Source organism: Bombina bombina, chromosome 11 (assembly GCF_027579735.1).
Source record: "Bombina bombina isolate aBomBom1 chromosome 11, aBomBom1.pri, whole genome shotgun sequence".
In the NCBI taxonomy this organism is placed as follows: domain Eukaryota; kingdom Metazoa; phylum Chordata; class Amphibia; order Anura; family Bombinatoridae; genus Bombina; species Bombina bombina.
The window spans coordinates 176820141-176834215 of record NC_069509.1 but is presented as its reverse complement, the minus strand read 5'-3'; the positions used below and the strand labels follow the sequence as shown (position 1 = coordinate 176834215).

At 38.6% G+C, this 14075-nt stretch overlaps 1 protein-coding gene across 3 annotated transcripts in view; it reads right to left on the bottom strand.

Moving 5' to 3' along the window:
* MRTFB (myocardin related transcription factor B) overlaps positions 1-14075 on the bottom strand; it is a 530378-nt gene that overhangs the window by 280500 nt on the left and 235803 nt on the right. The window contains exon 1 of one of the 3 annotated variants that reach the window (XM_053694679.1): positions 4895-5021. The exons of the other annotated variants lie outside the window; for them this stretch is intronic. The gene's annotated coding sequence lies outside the window, so the exon portion shown is untranslated. Of the gene's footprint in view, positions 1-4894; positions 5022-14075 lie in introns of those variants that run through there. 3 annotated transcript variants of the gene reach the window in all.

Genomic DNA, 14075 nt, shown 5'->3' with positions numbered 1-14075 from the left:
ATCACTGCCTGCTCCCAGATAACTTCACGTGCACGAGCACAGTGCTATCTATATGAAATACGTGAACTAACACCCTCTAGTGGTGAAAAACTGTTCAAATGCATTCTGAAAAGAGGTGGCCTTCAAGCTCTAAGAAATTAGCATATGAAACTCCTCGATTAAGCTTTCAACTAAGAATACCAAGAGAACAAAGCAAAATTGGTGATAAAAGTAAATTGGAAAATTGTTTAAAATTATATTCCCTATCTGAATCATGAAAGTTTATTTTGGCCTAGACTGTCCCTTTAAAGGGACAGTAATGCAAAATGAAATGTTCATGATTCAGATGTGCGTGTAAAAAAAAACTTTCCGATTTACTTCTATTATCAAATTTGCTTTGTTCCCTTGGTATCCTTTGTTGATAAGCATATCCTAGGAAGGCTCAGGAGCAGCAATGCACTACTGGGAGCTAGCTGCTGATTAGTGGATGCACATATATACCTCTTGTCATTGGCTCATCAGATGTGTTCAGATAGCTCCCAACAAAGAATACCAAGAGAATGAAGCAAATGTAATAATAAGAGTAAAATTGTATGTTCTATCTGAATCACTAAATATACATTTTGGGTTTCAAGTCTCTTTAAGATTTGACTTGTGCACCAAATGAATCAAGTTGGATCGCACAGATGCGTCATTTCCCTCATATTATAGATTGTTTATGAAGGTGCAAACGATGACGCTCATGCAAAATGATAACAGCACAAAAGCTTAAAGGGACAGTCTACACCAGAATTTTTATTGTTTTAAAAGATAGATAATCCCTTTATTACCCATTCCCCAGTTTTACACAACAAACACAGTTATAATAATATACGTTTTACCTCTGTGATTACCTTGTATCTAAGCCTCTGCAGACTGCCCACTTATTTTAGTTATTTTGCCAGACTTGCATTTTAGCCAATCAGTGCCTGCTCCCAGATAACTTCACATGCTTGAGCACAGTGTTATCTATAGGACACACATGAACTAACACCCTCTAGTGCTGAAAAACTGTTAAAATGCATTCTGAAAAGAGGCGGCCTTCAAGGTCTAAGAAATTAGCATATGAACCTCCTAGGTTTAGCTTTCAACTAAGAATACCAAGAGAACAAAGCAAAATTGGTGATAAAAGTAAATTGGAAAATTGTTTAAAATTACATGCCCTATCTGAATCATGACAGTTTATTTTAGACTAGACTGTCCCTTTAAGTAGTGGAAATCTTGGTTAACCCTTTCACGCCAGGGCTTATTTGTCTACAGCAGAACAAAGTACCAATGTAAACAAATAAGTAAAGATTTAAATCACGCGATGGTTCATGTGATCGTGTAATTTCCCTGATGAGATTGGGTCGGGTGTGTGCTTATGGCTCTAGGCACACCCTCCAGCCCACAATCCCATTTACGATGCTGCTATGGCTTCAGTACAGCAAAACGGCTAGGACGTTCCATGCTGTCCTAACGGCGCTAACATTTTAAACAACTTTCCAATTTACTTTTATGATAAAATTTGCTTAATTCTCTTGGTTTCCTTAGTATCTTTTGTTGAAGCAGCAGCAGTGCACTACTGGGAGCTAGCTGAACACATCAGGTGAGCGAATGACATGAGGCATATATGTGCAGCCACCAATAAGATGCTGGCTCCCAGTAGTGCATAGCTGTTCCTGAACTTACGTAGGTAGGCTTTTCATCAAAGGATATCAAGAGAAAAAAACAGATAATATTTGGAAAGTTGTTTAAAACTGCAAGCGCTATATGAATCCTGAAAATGTAATTTTGACTATACTGTCCCTTTAACTGATCACTTGTAATATGAGCACAATAAGCGTGCTACTTACTGTAAGTAATGGTCAGGTTAAAAAGGGTTTTATTAAACATTTTAACAACTTTTGAGGCCAAGCTCAGATTACCGTGGCCGCACTAGCATTCGCACAGACTATTCAAATACATAGATTTCACTTATTTTACTTAGAGCTACAGATAAAGAAGTATAATAATGGTCATTTAGATTTCAAGCTGTTATAACATGAAAGAGTAGGTTATGTGAGTTAAAGGGACATTAATCTAACAAATAAATACAATTAAAAATAATTAGTATGAAAGAGTGCAATTTAAATATGTTAAAATATTTTTCCCCCCTGAAAAGGTTATGGCTGTCTAAATGAACATTTAAATTAACAGGACTGTTGATGACTCATTCCTAGGGACATTTCTCATTGGCTTTTAAAGGCATAAGGTAGTCATATCTGAAATGTACATGGGCACATTTGAGTTTTGAATAAAGACGTTTTTCATAACATAGTTGTATTAATAGAAAATGCTACTGCTAAAAGTTTTTACTGTTTCAAATGGAGAGCTTGTACTCTGCACAGGGTTACATGTAGCATACTTACATATTCTCTATACACCCATGTTAAAAACTGCGTCTGCGAGGCTGCAGCTATGTGTATCACGCCAGCAATGACTCAATTTGTGCGTAGCTGTGCAAAATAATACCTCTCACAGTCATCATTTTTGTTAGAACAAATTTCATTAAAGTGATACTAAACCCAATTTTTTTCTTTCATGATTCCGATAGAGTAGACAATTTTAAGCAACTTTCTAATTTACTCCTATTATCAATTTTCTTTGTTCTCTTGGTATCTTACTTTAAAAAGCAGGAATGTAAAGCTTCGGAGCCAGCCCATTTTAGGTTCAGCACCATGGATAGCGCTTGCTTATTGGTGTCTAATTTGGGGTTCATATCCCTTTATTAAGCATACAATGCAAAAATGAATTTGCTCAAAACTGGAACATAGTTTTGAATACCATGTTCCTTTAAATGGACTTTATATCACTCGTAGACTATGCCATTCCCTGCTTTTTTGTGCAAATTATCATCCATTAAAAATAAATAAATAATATTAATACATACATATATATATATATATGAGCTGCGTGATGATTGTAGCAACATATATACGTTAAGTAGTTAGTGTTACTTTCTAATAGTTAAGCACATTGGTCTGTCAAAGGACGTTTTGGATAAGTATAGCTCAATATTAAGCCTATAGTCACTACTTCAGATTGTTTGTATATTGACATTGTGGATGTATTGAATAGTATTTCAATCTGCTTCTATTATTGACAACCATAAATAGTCCACTAATTTATGAACAGTACATTCTTGCCTAATACTGAAATGTTTGTGATACAGGATGGTATGCATATATTTAGCTTCATTTGCGTTTAGGACTTGATGCTATTGAGACCTGTGTCCTATTTAGGTATAATATCAGCATGTAAAGGTCAACACTAATATGCTAAGATGATCCTATGGATTTATCATTTGTAAGACATATATGTGGTCTGGGATATGCTTAGCTATATTACTACTATCGTAACTTTCACTATTTTGCTTTTTAGTTTGTCCTTTGCTAGATGCCATCACGAACCGTTGGCGCATGCGCAGTTGTGCCACCGGAACACCGGTGTGCATTTTCACTGTACGATGTTGGGTATATATATATGGGGTAAGTCTTTAATGTGTAAATTGATTTTTATGGTCTGAGGAAGGGGTTCAAATCCCCGAAACGTCACAATAAAAGGAAACTTATTGCTTCAATACCAGAGAGTGCTAGGTAACACAACAAAGGTTTAGTTTATATCTATGGCAGATGATCAGTTTTAAAATGAATTTAATTTACAATGTTTATGGCAACGTCTCAGTGAAGCCATTAAATACTCATAAGAGAGTTGGAGCATAAATGTAGCTTTGCCACAGACCTTCTCACTCTCTAGCTGAGCTCACTAAGTTCTCCGTAAGTGGCAATATTATGCCAACTCCATTATCAGCTGGCAAGGTTCAAGGACAAAGTTAAAGTCTTTAAATTAATCCAAGCGGAGTGTTCACATCTAGAAGAAATCACAAAAGAAACCATATTTGGAAGATTGTGGTTGAACTTGTAACCAATTCAAACTAAAACGTTTTAAGATTGCTGCATATCTTCATCTTAGACTTAGACATTAGACAGCAGGACACAGGCCAAGCCCTTAAAAAGCTAAAAGCATCTCACTGGGGTATTTGAAGGATCAGAAACTTTACTATTGAGAGCCAATAAAGTGACAGTAAATTCACTGCATATACAGCAGAGTCTGAACATGATAAGAACTGAATGATGCATTGTTTGCTGCAACTGTTTTTCAAAGCTAAAACTCCATGCACCACTTTACAATTTGGACTAAGATTTGTTAACTCAATGACTTGCCATTGTCATTGTGTTAACAAAATATTAATTGCTTGGCTTCAGCATAAATAATAAGATTAAAAAAAACTGGAAATCATGGACAGATATGTGGCATGGTTATGCTTGTTTCATGATTTCATGGTTCAGATAAAGCATGTCATTTTATTAACAAATTTGCTGAATTCTCTTGGTATCCTTTAATGAAAGCATACCTAGGGAGGCTCAGGGCCAGCAATGCACTACTGAGAGCTAGCTGCTGATTAGTGGCTACACACATATGCATCTTGCATTGGCTCACCAGATTTGTTTAGCTAGCCCCCAGTAGTGCATCAATGCTCTGGAGATAACTATTTTATACTGCGTGTTTAAACACTGTGTGGTGATTAAACAAGTAGTTCTGTGCAATAAAAAAACCTCTAGTATATTACAACATTTTATTATTTCTCCTGTATGCGATTTTAAACCTGATTCCTCCTATACATTATATCACTACAGGAGATAACCAGTTTAAAGCGACTTTATCACTAACTCTTGTGCAATATGTACGACCACAGCTGAGCAAGTCCTCGTCACCAGCTCATTGGAATTTTATTTTGCATTAACATAAATGATAGTTCTGGATGCTACATTAGTCTTCATACTACACAGAATACCTGCGTATGCTTCATCAATATCTGCAGCTGGAATGACGCAATGTGTTTATAAACAGATTCATGTACGGTCCCTGGAACGGCGTAAAGAGATTACAGACATCTTGTTTAGTTGTTTAGAATAAACCATTTTGTATTGACAGATACAGCAGAATGTTGGCAGAGCATCTACTTGTGTCTAAACAGGAAAGACCGGATTGTGTAGACACTGGAGGCAAAAAAGCTAAATATTCTTCAAAGTACATCAAGTATACAGCAACACTAAGCACCAGATGAGCAAGAACAAATATACAGCAACACTAAGCACCAGATGAGCAAGAACAAATATACTGGTCAATATTCACAAAAATAATGGTATTTTAAAAAGTATTGCTATTAAAGGGAAACTAAACCCAATTTTTCTGCCATGATTCAGATAGAGAATGCAATTTTAAGCAACTTTCTAATTTACTCCTAGTATCAGTTTTTCTTCATTCTCTTGCTATCTTTAGGTTCAGAAGCTGGGTTACGCTTGCTTATTGGTTGGCTTAATGTAGTGACCAATAAGTAAGCACTATCCAGGGTTCTGAACCAAAAATGGGCCAGTTCCTAAGGTTTACATTACCGCTTTTCAAATAAAAATAGCAAGAGAACGAAGAAAATTTGATAATAGGTGTGAATTAGAAAGTTGCTTAAAATTGCTGCTCTACCTGAATTATTAAAGAAAATAAGTTGGGTTTAGAATCTCTTTAAGAAAGGATGTTTCTGTGCTTACTAAAAAATGTTTTTCATTGAAGTGAAGGTGTCTTCCTTTTTACCTATGGATTTGGCAAACCAATTCAGGATAAGGTCTGATAGACTTCATAGTCATGGCTGGGTAGTTCAGGGCTTTTTGGGGAGGTCTGGTATTGTCATATCACATCACATTTATACTGGCATCAGCCAAACACATACCTTCCAGGTGGCATCACTAGTATGAAGACAGTCTGGGTATTGTTTACAGTAAAACTGGATACTGCCCAATATTTGTGTTGCTCGAATAATAATGTGTGATCAAGGGCCGTTACCATAGCAACCTCAGGAGTTTATGATAAAGTTGTCCCACTAAGATTTTGTGATAAGACGACTTAGGACTTACAAAACAAACATTTGCTCTGCTAAAACTCGCTTTTAAATCGGTCTAGTACTCCGTGTGCTTAAAGGGACACTATACCCAAACATTTTCTTTCATGATTAAGATAGAGAATATCATTTTAAACAACATTCCAATTTACTTCTATTATCTAATTTGCTTCATTTTTTAGATATACTTTAATGAAGAAATAGCCATGCACACGGTGAACCAATCACAGGAGGCATCTATGTGCAGCCACCAATCAGCAGCTACTAAGCATATCTAGATATGCTTTTCAGCAAAGAATATCAAGAGAATGAAGAAAAATAGATAATACTGTAGAAGTAAATTAGAAAGTTGTTTATAATTGTATGCTCTTTCTAAATCATGAAAGAAAAAATTTGGGTTTCATGCCCCTTTAAGGCATAAACATTGGTCAAATGCATTACTCGCAAAACAAAAGGGGCAAACTCCAAAAAGAAAATAAACCCTCTTTTAGGGGAAGGCAGAGTTTTGAGGAACAGATGACACACAATTTGGAATCTGATCCACTAATTGCATTAGACATCAAATATGCACATTACGTAACTGCGTCTTAGCATTTCTAACGCATGACACGTATGTAACAAGTTTATACAATGAGGGAAATATTACCACATTATGTCTATGACACACAGGCCGCTTACAGACAGGAAAGGCAAAATTAAACTTTTATGATACAGATAGAGCTGGTCATTTTAAACAACTTTCCAAGTTACTTCTGTTATCAAATTTGCTTCATTCTCTTGGTATCTTTTATTGAAGAGTAAAACTAGGTAGGCTCATAAGGGCTCAGGAGTGTGCACGTGTCTTTAGTACTCTATGGCAGCAGTGTTTTGCAACCTTCTCTGTAAAAGATACCAAGAGAATGAAGTAAATTTGATAACAGAAGTAAATTGTTAAAAATAGCATGCTCTATCGGAATCATAAAAGTTTAATTTTGATTTTACTGTCCCTTTAAAGGTGCGATGAGAAAATACATTAGAATAGATCAGTCTTATTAAACTATTGCATATAACCCCACACAAAGGTTATAAATACATAGTTAACATGATCTCCTGAGCAGAAATTCACTACTTGTCCTGAGCTAAGCACATCTGGTGAGCCAATGACGAGCGCCATATGTGAGTAGCCACTAATCACTGGATGTGTACGGCTCAGGAGCAGAAGTGTATTGCTTCCCCAGCCTAACTATCGGCTAGATTACGAGTTTTGCGTTAGAGGCTGTGTGGTGCTAACGAGCAGTTTTCTCTCACCGCTCACTTCCCTACAGTGCTGGTATTACGGGTTTATACAAACCCGTTGTTAAAAGACAAGAAGTGAGCATTGAGCAAAATTTTGCTCATTACCGCACTCCAATACCAGCGCTGCTTAAGTCAGCGGTGAGCTGGTCGTACATGCTCGTGCACGATTTCCCCATAGGAATCAACGGGGAGAGCCGGCTGAGAAAAAGTCTAACACCTGCAAAAAAGCAGCATAAAACTCACTAACGCAGCCCCATTGATTCCTATGGGCAAATAAAATTTATGTCTACACCTAACACCCTAACATGAACCCCGAGTCTAAACACCCCTAATCGTACACTTAATAACCCCTAATCTGCCACCCCCGACATCGCTGACACCTACATTATATTTATTAACCCCTAATCTGCTGCTCCGGACATCCCCGCCACCTACATTATACCTATGAACCCCTAATCTGCTGCCCCCAACATCGCCACCACCTACATTATATTTATTAACCCTTAATCTGCCGCCCCAATGTCGATGCCACCTACCTACACTTATTAACCCCTAATATGCCGCCCCCAACATTGCCGCCACAATACTAAATGTATTAACCCCTAAACCGCAAAACGACTTACATAAACTTCGTAAAGTCTTTTTTCTATGGGACTTCCATAGCGCCGGTATTACGAGTCTGTCCTGGGAGGCCAAAAAGTGAGCGGTACACACTACCCTGTCAAGAGTCCTAACGCATTTAAAAGTGAGTAGTTAAGAGTTTTATGGTACAACGCCGTAACACAAAACTCATAACTAAAGTGCTAAAAAGTACACTAACACCCATAAACTACCTATTAACCCCTAAACCGAGGCCCTCCCGCATAGCAAACACTAACATTTATTTTTTAACCCCTAATCTGCCGCTCCGGACACCGCCGCCACCTACATTATATTTATGAACCCCTAATCTGCTGCCCCCAACATCACTGACACCTACATTATATTTATTAACCCCTAATCTGCCGTCCCCAATGTCGCTGCAACCTACCTACACTTATTAACCCCTAATCTGCCGCCCCCAACGTAGCCACCACTAAAATAAACATATTAACCCCTAAACCGCCGCACTCCCACCTCGCAAACATTAGTTAAATATTATTAACCCCTAATCTGCCACCCCCAACGTCGCCGCCACTATACTAAATTTATTAACCCCTAAACCTAAAGTCTAACCCTAACACCCCCTAACTTAAATATAATTTAAATAAATCTAAATAAAATTACTATAATTAACTACATTATTCCTATTTAAAACTGAATACTTACCTATAAAATAAACCCTAAGCTAGCTACAATATAACTAATATATCTAAGGGTTTATTTTTATTTTACAGCTTGTATTTATTTTAACTAGGTACAATAGTTATTAAATAGTTATTAACTATTTAATAACTACCTAGCTAAAATAAATACAAAAGTACCTGTAAAATAAAACCTAACCTAAGTTACAATAACACCTAACACTACACTATAATTAAATACATTTACTAAATTAAATACAATAACCTAAATTAAATTAAATTAGCTAAAGTACAAAAAACAAACACTAAATTAAAGAAAATAATAAACAAATTACAGATATTTAAACTAATTACACCTAATCTAATAGCCCTATCAAAATAAAAAAGCCCCCCCAAAATAAAAAAAAAACCCTAGCCTAAACTAAACTACCAATAGCCCGTAAAAGGGCCTTTTGCGGGGTATTGCCCCAAAGTAATCAGCTCTTATACCTGTAAAAAAAATACAAACAACCCACCAACAGTTAAACCCACCACCCACACAAACAACCCCCCAAATAAAATACTATCTAAAAAAACTAAGCTCCCCATTGCCCTGAAAAGTGCTTTTGGATGGGCATTGCCCTTAAAAGGGCAGTTAGCTCTTTTGCAGGCCAAAACCCTTACCTAAAAATAAAACCCACCCAATACACCCTTAAAAAAACCTAACACTAACCCCCTGAAGATCGATTTACAGTTCCCGAAGACCGGACATCCATCCTCAAGGAAGCGGCAGAAGTCTTCATCCAACCGGGCCGAAGTCCTTAACGAAGAAGGGAGAAGTCTTCATACAAGCCGGGCGAAGTGGTCCTCCAGACGGGGAGAAGTCTTCATCCAGACGGCATCTTCTATCTTCATCCATCCGACGCGGAGCGGGTCCATCTTCAAGACATCCAACACGGAGCATCCTCTTCATCCGACGACTACCCGATGAATGAAGGTTCCTTTAAGTGACGTCATCCAAGATGGCGTCCCTTTGATTCCGATTGGCTGTGTTAGAATTCTATCAGCCAATCGGAATTAAGGTAGAAAAAATCCTATTGGCTCATGCAATCAGCCAATTGGATTGAGCTCACATTCTATTGGCTGTTCCGCATCGGATGTCTTGAAGATGGACCTGCTCCGCATCGGTTGGATGAAGATAGAAGATGCCGGCTGGATGAAGACTTCTGCCCGTCTGGAGAACCACTTCGCCTTGGATAAAGACTTCTCCAGGCTTCGTTGAGGGCTTCGGCCCGGTTGGATGAAGACTTCTGCCGCTTCCTTGAGGATGGATGTCTGGTCTTCAGAACTGTAAGTCGATCTTCAGGGGGTAAGTGTTAGGTTTCTTTAAGGGTGTATTGGGTGGGTTTTATTTTTAGGTTAGGGTTTGGGCCTGCAAAAGAGCTAACTGCACCTTTCAGGGCAATGGGGAGCATAGTTTTTTTTAGATTGTATTTTATTTGGGGGGGTTGTTTGTGTGCGTGGTGGGTTTTACTGTTGGGGGGGTTGTTTGTAATTTTTTTTACAGGTAAAAGAGCTGATTACTTTGGGGCAATGCCCCGCAAAAGGCCCTTTTAAGGGCTATTGGTAGTTTAGTTTAGGCTAGGTTTTTTTTTTTTGGGGGGGGGGGGGTTATTTTGATAGGGGTATTAGATTAGTTGTAATTAATTTAAATATCTGTAATTTGTTTATTATTTTCTGTAATTTAGTGGGGTTTTTTTTGTACTTTAGCTAATTTCATTTAATTTAGGTAATTTTATTTAATTTAGTAAATTTATTTAATTGAAGTGTTGTGTTAGGTGTTTTATTTTACAGGTAAATTTGTATTTATTTTAGCTGGGTAGTTTGTAAATAGTTAATAACTATTTAGTAACTATTCTACCTAGTTAAAATAAATACAAACTTGCCTTTAAAATAAAAATAAACCCTAAGCTAGCTACAATGTAACTATTAGTTATATTGTAGCTAGCTTAGGGTTTATTTTATAGGTAAGTATTTAGTTTTAAATAGGAATAATGTAGTTAATTATAGTAATTTTATTTAGATTTATTTAAATTATATTAAAGTTAGGGGGTGTTAGGGTTAGACTTAGGTTTAGGGATTAATAAATTTAGTATAGTGGCGGCGACGTTGGGGGAGGCAGATTAGGGGTTAATAAGTGTAGGTAGGTGGCGGCGATGTTAGGGACGGCAGATTAGGGGTTAATAATATTTAACTAATGTTTGCGAGGTGGGAGTGCAGCGGTTTAGGGGTTAATATGTTTATTTTAGTGGAGGTGATGTTGGGGGCAGTAGATTAGGGGTTAATAAGTGTAGGTAGGTTGCGGCAACATTGGGGACGGCAGATTAGGGGTTAATAAATATAATGTAGGTGTCGGCGATGTTGGGGGCAGCAGATTAGGGGTTCATAAATATAATGTAGGTGGCGGCGGTGTCCGGAGCGGCAGATTAGGGGTTAAAAATTTAATTTTAGTGTTTGCGATGTGGGAGGGCCTCGGTTTAGGGTTTAATAGGTAGTTTATGGGTGTTAGTGTACTTTTTAGCACTTTAGTTATGAGTTTTATGTTACGGCGTTGTACCATAAAACTCTTAACTACTGACGTTTAAATGCTTTAGGACTCTTCACAGGGTAGGGTGTACCGCTCACTTTTTGGCCTCCCAGGACAGACTCATAATACCGGCGCTATGGAAGTCCCATAGAAAAAAAGACTTTTATGAAGTTTACGTAAGTCGTTTTGCGGTAAGGCCAAAGAAGTGTGCGGTGCCCCTAAACCTGCAAGACTCGTAATAGCAGCGGTAGTGAAAAAGCAGCGTTAGGACCTGTTAACGCTTCTTTTTCAGCCTAACGCACAACTCGTAATCTAGCCGTATGTGTTTAACTGTATGTATTCAGTGGGGCACGGAGTAAGTTTGTCAAATCTTGTCAATCCAAATAGCCAACCCAGGTATGCTTTTCAACAAATGATTCCAAGGAAATAAAGCAAAGGAGATCATAGAAGTAAATTGAAAAGTTGTTAAAATGTGCATTCTCTAAATGAATCATGTTTAAAGGGACACTGAACCCAAATTTTTTATTTCATGATTCAGATAGAGCAGCAATTTTAAGCAACTTTCTAATTTACTCCTATTATTAATTTTTCTTTGTTCTCTTGTTATCTTTATTTGAAAACAGGAATGTGCTGCATAGGAGCCAGCCCATTTTTGGTTGAGAACCTGGGTCATGCTTGCTTATTGGTGGGTAAATGTAAGCCTCCAATAAGCAAGCGCTATCCATGGTGCTGAACCTAAAATGGGCTGGCTACTAAGCGTTACATTCCTGCTTTTAAAATAAAGATAGCAAGAGAATGAAGAACAATTGATAATATGAGTAAATTATGAAGTTGCTTAAAATGTCATGCTCTATCTGAATCATGAAAGAAAAAAAACAGAATTTATGCTTACCTGATAAATTACTTTCTCCAACGGTGTGTCCGGTCCACGGCGTCATCCTTACTTGTGGGAAATATCTCTTCCCCAACAGGAAATGGCAAAGAGTCCCAGCAAAGCTGGCCATATAGTCCCTCCTAGGCTCCGCCCACCCCAGTCATTCGACCGACGGACAGGAGGAAAAATATAGGAGAAACCATATGGTACCGTGGTGACTGTAGTTAGAGAAAATAATTCATCAGACCTGATTAAAAAAACCAGGGCGGGCCGTGGACCGGACACACCGTTGGAGAAAGTAATTTATCAGGTAAGCATAAATTCTGTTTTCTCCAACATTGGTGTGTCCGGTCCACGGCGTCATCCTTACTTGTGGGAACCAATACCAAAGCTTTAGGACACGGATGAAGGGAGGGAGCAAATCAGGTTACCTAAACGGAAGGCACCACGGCTTGCAAAACCTCTCTCCCAAAAATAGCCTCCGAAGAAGCAAAAGTATCAAATTTGTAAAATTTGGCAAAAGTGTGCAGTGAAGACCAAGTCGCTGCCTTACATATCTGATCAACAGAAGCCTCATTCTTGAAGGCCCATGTGGAAGCCACAGCCCTAGTGGAGTGAGCTGTGATTCTTTCAGGAGGCTGCCGTCCGGCAGTCTCGTAAGCCAATCGGATGATGCTTTTAAGCCAAAAGGAAAGAGAGGTAGAAGTCGCTTTTTGACCTCTCCTTTTACCAGAATAGACGACAAACAGAGAAGATGTTTGTCTGAAATCTTTTGTAGCTTCTAAATAGAATTTTAGAGCACGGAGTACGTCCAAATTGTAAACGTTCCTTCTTTGAAACTGGATTCGGACACAAAGAAGGTACAACTATCTCCTGGTTAATATTTTTGTTAGAAACAACCTTTGGAAGGAAACCAGGCTTAGTACGCAAAACCACCTTATCTGCATGGAACACCAGATAGGGCGGAGAACACTGCAGAGCAGATAACTCTGAAACTCCTCTAGCAGAAGAAATAGCAACCAAAAACAAAACTTTCCAAGATAACAACTTAATATCTATGGAATGTAAAGGTTCAAACGGAACCCCTTGAAGAACTGAAAGAACTAGATTTAAACTCCAGGGAGGAGTCAAAGGTCTGTAAACAGGCTTGATCCTAACCAGAGCCTGAACAAATGCTTGAACATCTGGCATAGCTGCCAGTCGTTTGTGTAGTAAGACAGATAAAGCAGAAATCTGTCCCTTTAGAGAACTCGCAGATAATCCTTTATCCAAACCTTCTTGCAGAAAGGAAAGAATCTTAGGAATTTTTACCTTATTCCAAGGGAATCCCTTGGATTCACACCAGCAGATATATCTTTTCCATATCTTATGGTAAATCTTTCTAGTTACCGGTTTTCTGGCCTGAACCAGAGTATCAATCACCGAATCTGAAAACCCACGCTTTGATAGAATCAAGCGTTCAATCTCCAAGCCGTCAGCTGGAGGGAGACCAGATTTGGATGTTCAAATGGACCCTGAACAAGAAGGTCCTGTCTCAAAGGTAGCTTCCATGGTGGAACCGATGACATATTCACCAGGTCTGCATACCAAGTCCTGCGTGGCCAAGCAGGAGCTATCAAGATCACCGAGACCCTCTCCTGTTTGATCCTGGCTACCAGCCTGGGAATGAAAGGAAACGGTGGGAACACATAAGCTAGGTTGAAGGTCAAAGGCGCTACTAGTGCATCCACTAGAGTCGCCTTGGGATCCCTGGATCTGGACCCGTAGTAAGGAACCTTGAAGTTCTGACGAGACGCCATCAGATCCATGTCTGGAATGCCCCATAATTGAGTCAACTGGGCAAAAATCTCCGGGTGGAGTTCCCACTCCCCCGGATGGAATGTCTGACGACTGAGATAATCCGCTTCCCAGTTTTCCACACCTGGAATGTGGATCGCAGATAGATGGCAGGAGTGATTCTCCGCCCATTGTATTATTTTGGTTACTTCTTTCATCGCCAGGGAACTCCTTGTTCCCCCCCTGATGATTGATATACGCAACAGTCGTCATGTTGTCTGATTGGAATCTTATGAATCTGGCCTTTGC